Raw genomic sequence first — 6,134 nt, forward strand, 5'->3', positions numbered from 1 at the left:
CACTCACCTCGAGGGTGCAGGTTGGCTTCCTGGAGGCACTGCACCCCCAGACTAACAAATATTCATTGGATTAATGAACGAATAATCAACATTTTCAAAATGTGTCACTTTATTGCATTTTAGAAGGGTAACTTCTAACAGGGAAATCATTTTCATGGTATAATCAAGACCTCTGGTTCATTCTTAACATATTTAATAAAAGCTACACATTTTGGAAATTCATACAAAGAAATTCTTTATATTATCTGTCTTCATAATCTACTTGTAAATTACTCAGATATCACCGTTTATACCACTGTTCTTAGCATAGAAATTTACAGATAGAAAGTGTTTAGTAAAATTTCATTTTGGGGGCTGGAGCAATAGCACAGGGGTAGGACGTTTGCCTTGCATGCAACCAAACTAAGTTCGATTCCCAGAATCCCATACGGTCCCTCGAGTACCGCCAGGAGTAATTCCTGAGCGCATGAACCAGGAATAACTCCTAAGCATCGCAGGGTGTGACCCAAAAAGAAAAAAATTCATTTTGGCACTTCTGTTGAATATAGTACTGGAATTACTTGCAATAGGAGTTATATAAAAAAAGATATTAAGGGTAGTCATGTAGGAAAAGTAGAAATCAGGCTCTCACTATTCACAGAAGATGTGATACTATATTTAGAGAATTCTAAAACCTCTACCAAAAAACTCCTAGAAACAATAGATTTATATGGTAAAGTTGCAGGCTATAAAATGAATACCCAAAAGTCTATGGTTTTTCTATATGCAAATAATGAGAGAGAAGAAAGTGACATGAAGAAACAACCCACTCACAATCATGCCTCAGAAAATCAAGTATCTCAGAATCACCTTAACTAAGGAAGTGAAGGACCTATACAACAGAAAATAAGAGGACACGAAGAAATGGAAACATATCTCCTGCTTATGTATTGAGAGAATTAACATTGTCAAAATGACAATACTCCCCAAAACATTGTACAAATTCAATGTGATCCCTATAAAGATACCCATAATATTCTTCAAAGAAGTTTATCAATCACTCCTGAAATTCATATGGAACAATAAAAGCCCACGAATAGCTAAAGCAATTCTTGGGAAAAAGACGATGGGAGGCCTCACCTTCCCCAACCTCAAACTCTACTACAAAGCGATAATAATTAAAACAGCATGGTACTGGAACAAAGGCAGAGCCGCCGACCAATGGAACATCATTGAATATACTGACACACACCTTCAAATATATGTTCATCTAATCTTTGATAAGGGAGCAATAAATGTGAAGTGGAGCAAGAAAGACTTCTTTAACAAACGGTGCTGGAAAAACTGGACAGCTACATGCAATAAAATGGGCTCAAACCTCTACCTAACAGCAAGCACAAAAGTCAGATGAAAATGGGTCAAAGATCTCAACATCACAACAGAATTCATCAGGTACATTGAAGACAAGGTGGGCAAAACCCTCCACGACATTGAAGCTAAAGGTATCTTCAAAGATAACATGCCACTGGCCAAAAAAGTGAAAACAGAGATGAACAAAGGGGACTATCTTAAATTAAGTAGCTTCTGCACCTCAAAGGAAACAGTGACCAGAATACAAAGACAATCTACAGAATGGGAAAGGATATTCACCCAATGCCTATGTAATAAGGGGTTGATATCAACAATATACAAGGCTCTGGTTGAACTCTACAAGAAGAAATCATGCAACCCCATCAGAAAATGGGATGATGAAATGAACAGTAACTTTCTCAAAGAAGATACCAAATGGCCAAAAGGCACATGAAAAATGCTCTTCATCACTAATCATCAGGGAAATGCAGGTACAACCAACAAAGAGATATCACGTCACACCACTGAAACTGACCCACATCCAAAAGAACAAAAGCTACCGGTGTTGCCGTGGATGTGGGGAAAAAGGGACTCTCCTTCACTGCTGGTGGAAATGCGGACAGGTTCAGCCGTTTTGGAAAACAGTATGAACGGTTCTCCGAATACTAGAAATTGAGCTCCCATTTGACCCAGCAATATCACTCCTGGGAATATAGCCTGGAGAGGCAAAAAAGTACAGCCGAAATGACATCTGCACTTGTATGTTCATTGCTGCACTGTTCACAATAGCCAAAATCTGGGAAAAAAAAACCCTAGTGCCCAAGAACAGATGACTTGTTAATGACACTTTCTTTCATCTACACAGTGGAATTCTATGCAGCTGTTAGAAAATAAGAAGTCATGAAATTTGCATAAAGTGGATCAACATAGTAAGTGAAATGAGTCAGAAAGATATGGACAGACATCGAAAGATTGTACTCATCTGTGGAATATAAAGTAACAGAATAAGAGACTAATACCCAAGAATAGAGTGATAAGGACTAGGAGGTTTGCTCCAGGCCTTGGAAGCCGACATCACATGCTGGGGGGAAAGGCAGCTCAGATAGAGGCCAGAACACCAACTAAAGGGTATTTGGAGGACCCGCTCTGGGTGGGAGATGCATGCCAAAAGTAGGCCATAGAGCCATTCTTTCTGCCCCACCAAGATCACGATTTGACCCCCACAAGAGGCTATCCGGCACGACCACAGCACCAGAGGCACGTGGATCCAATTCGGAACCCAGAGGCTTTTGGCAGAAAAGTGACTAAACTATGCATTAAGCTACGGCACCATTCTCCCTCAGGTGGGAAAGGGTATTTGTCGCTTCTGCCTTTCTCCCCCCTGGCGGCACGATGCCCACCACCTCAGAGATTATTGGACAGCCAGGTATGAGCTAGGGTGACAGGGCAACTACGGCCTCGTGGGATTGGGGGTGAGGGGTAAAACCAGCCCATTCGTCCTGCCAGCCAAGACCATGAGTTGCCCACCACGAGTGGCTCTCTGGCATGCCATGGCCCCAGAGAACAAAAGAGAATGCCCTGCCACAAAGGCATGTTTGGGGGCATGGTGGGAGGAATACTGGTATCATGCACCAGTTACATCTCCATTCGTCCTAGCCCTGAGATTTTAGCAAGTGCCACATTGGAGGTTTTTTCACGGTCAGGGAAATGAGATACTTCATTGTTACTGGGTTTTGGCATATAGAACACACCACGGGTAACTTGCCAGTCTCTGCCATGTAGGCAAGATACGCTTGGTAACCTGCCATGTTCTCCGAGAAAGAGAACTGGACAATATGAGTTGTTATCTTATCAACAAGATCCAGTATCTGGATCTTGGCCATTGATGGGATTACATGGCTCCAGAGGCAGTCCGTGGGTGTAACACTTAGCTACTGGAAGATGGGGGATCTGGATGGAGGAGGCCCATTCTTGGTCCAAGCAGTCTTGAATATCTCAGCCCCGGGTCCCGCACACCTGGGTTCCTCTGCCAGTTCCTTCATGCATGAGGCTCCTTCAAGTGTGGTGAGAGTGGTCTTAAGCATAACTATGGCTGGTTGCAGAGATCTTCAGCTGCCAGGTCTCTGCTCGGGGTGGTGAGGGAAACTCAACCCACCCCCTCCAAGGGGCCCCAGTGAGGAAAGCCAGGTGCGGCATCAGGAGACTGCCATTTCAGAGATATTTGGACTTAATTTTTGATCGAAAAGTACACATCATTCAAACAGTTGTATGTGCTTAGTAATAAAATATTACACACATGTTCAATCACCTAAGAAAGTCCATTCTGCTCAGAGAACTAGATTTTTAATTACAGGTCTGTTTTGCCCATGTGGAATGACTGAGAATCACTATGAGTAGATATAAAACTCACTATACACCCAAAGATGCACACAGGTTACTTTGAGTCATCTGTGTTGTTAATGTGTCTGGGCCATTACACTACATTGAGACCCTTTTTCTGTCCTTTACAGGAGCCTCATGAGTCTCACATTCCCTTCAAGTTTAACTTGTAATAAAGTGGAATGAAATCATCAATATGCTTCTCACCTCTTCCTTCAGGAGAAAAATCCTACTTACTTTCAAGGTGGTCAAAGTGTGGACAACGCCATCCACCGTTTTCTGGAGATGTACACGGGACCGAGGTGAGAATAGCAAAAGGCTCCAGTTTAATTTTCTTAATGAAGATTTCAGGGAAGAGCATTAAACAACACTGATTCTCTATCTTCCAAAAGAATTATTTTGCAAAACTGATGCCCTGGGTATGGTAAAATATAATATTGTAAAAACCATACTTTTCCTTCTGGGACATTAATGTTCTAAATTTATCACTTCAAGCTCCTTTGAAATACCTTCCTAGATTGGGAATCACTGTCTGCCATAGGAGTGAGTAAGGACAACACTCAGAGAAATCAGAAGAGAAAAATAGGGGAAAAAATCAACTCTTATACTGAGTTTGGCAACACATATACTAAAATTGAAATGATACAGAGATTAGCATGATCCTTACACAGAGATGACAGGCCAACTTGTAAAGTGTTCCATATTTTTCTTGCATTAAGAATTAACAGGGCTACTTTAAGCTAAGACAAGCCCCACAAGTACTCCAAATTTCGACATAAAGATAGCAACAATCCCTATCACAATGATCTCTCTCAACGTCAATGGACTAAATACACCAATTCAGAGGCACAGGACGGCAGGATGAAATAGAAAACTGAACCCAACATTCTGCTGCCTGCAAGAAATACATCTGAGCAATCAAAGCAACCATGGGCTAAAAGTAAAAGGCTGGAAAACAATTCTTCAAGAAAAGAACACCTCCAAAAAGCTGCAGTGGCAATACTAGTATCAGACCACATGAACTTCAGACTAAAGGTTATAAGAGACAGTGAAGGTCATTTCTTAATGATCATGGGATATGTACATCAGAAAGAACTCACCCTCCTCAATGTAGATGCTCCTAATGACAGACCAGCAAAATACGTAAAAACAACTTCTAATAGACTTAAAGAAAAACATTGATAGCAACACAATACTAGATGGAGATTTCAACAGTACTTTCTCACTTCTCAATAGATCAAACAGACAAAAACTCGGCAAGAAAATATTTTATTTGAGGGAAGTAATGAACAACCATTGGCTTAGAGAAGAAATCAAGGAGGAAATAAAAAGATTCCAGAAAAAATGACAACGAGGAACTACCAGAACTTGTGGGACAGAGCAAAAGCAGTTCTAAGAGGAAAGTTTATAGCTCCGCCAGAATTCAACTGGAAGAAAGAAAGGGCCTACAAAAATAACTTACAGCTCAAGATTTTGGAAAATGACCAAGAAAAGGAGTCCAAACTAGCCAGGAGGAAAGAAATAATAAAACCTGGAGCAGAAATCAATGAGATATAATCCCAAAATACAATTCAGAAGACCAACAAAAGCAAGACATGGTTCTTTGAGAAAATAAATAAGATCGATAAACCACTAGCAAGACTCACAAAAAGAAAAGAGAAAGAATCCTAATAAACCGAATCAGAAATGCAAAGGGAGGCATCATAATAGAAACTACAAAATCCATAGGATCATCAGAGATTATTTTGAGAATCTTTAAAGCAGGAAATGAGAGAATCTGAAATAAATTGATAAATTACTGGATTCCAATTACCTCCCAAGGCTGAACAAAGAACATTTTGAAAACTCGAACCCATCACTACAAGGAAATTGAAATGATAATCAAAAGTATCCCCCAAAACAGGAGCCCAGGCCCAAATGGATTCACTAATGAAGTATTTCAAACCTTTCAGGAGGACCTACTGCCAATATTTTTTAAGATTTTCCAGGAAATTGAAGAAACAGAAATACTCCCAAGCAATTTCTATGAGGCAAAGATCACCCTGATATTCAAATCAGACAGAGAAACCACAAAAAAGAAAATTACAGACCTATTTCTTTGATAAATACAGATGCAAAGATCCTCAAGATTATACCAGCAAAGAGAAATCAGAAACTCCTCAAAAGGTCACACTCTATGACCAAGTAGGTTTATCTTGCGGATGCAAGGATGGCTTAACATTCTCAAGTCAATCAACAGAATACACCATCTCAATAAAATAAAGATAAAAATCATATGATAATATCAATAGTTGTAGATAAAGCATTTGATGAGATCCAGCACCCATTCATGATGAAAAACTCTCAACAAAATGGGAGTTGAAAGTACTTTCCTCCATCTAGTCAAAGCAAACTACTACAAACCCACACCAAGCATTATTCTCAAT

General features: G+C 40.2%; 1 pseudogene; it reads left to right on the forward strand.

Moving 5' to 3' along the window:
- The first annotated feature begins 4,317 nt into the window (after positions 1-4,317).
- On the forward strand, positions 4,318-4,416 carry LOC130036963 (uncharacterized; annotated as a pseudogene).
- Positions 4,417-6,134: the final 1,718 nt, after the last annotated feature.

Source organism: Sorex fumeus, unplaced genomic scaffold, assembly GCF_029834395.1.
Source record: "Sorex fumeus unplaced genomic scaffold, SorFum_2.1 ptg000070l, whole genome shotgun sequence".
Lineage (NCBI taxonomy): Eukaryota > Metazoa > Chordata > Mammalia > Eulipotyphla > Soricidae > Sorex > Sorex fumeus.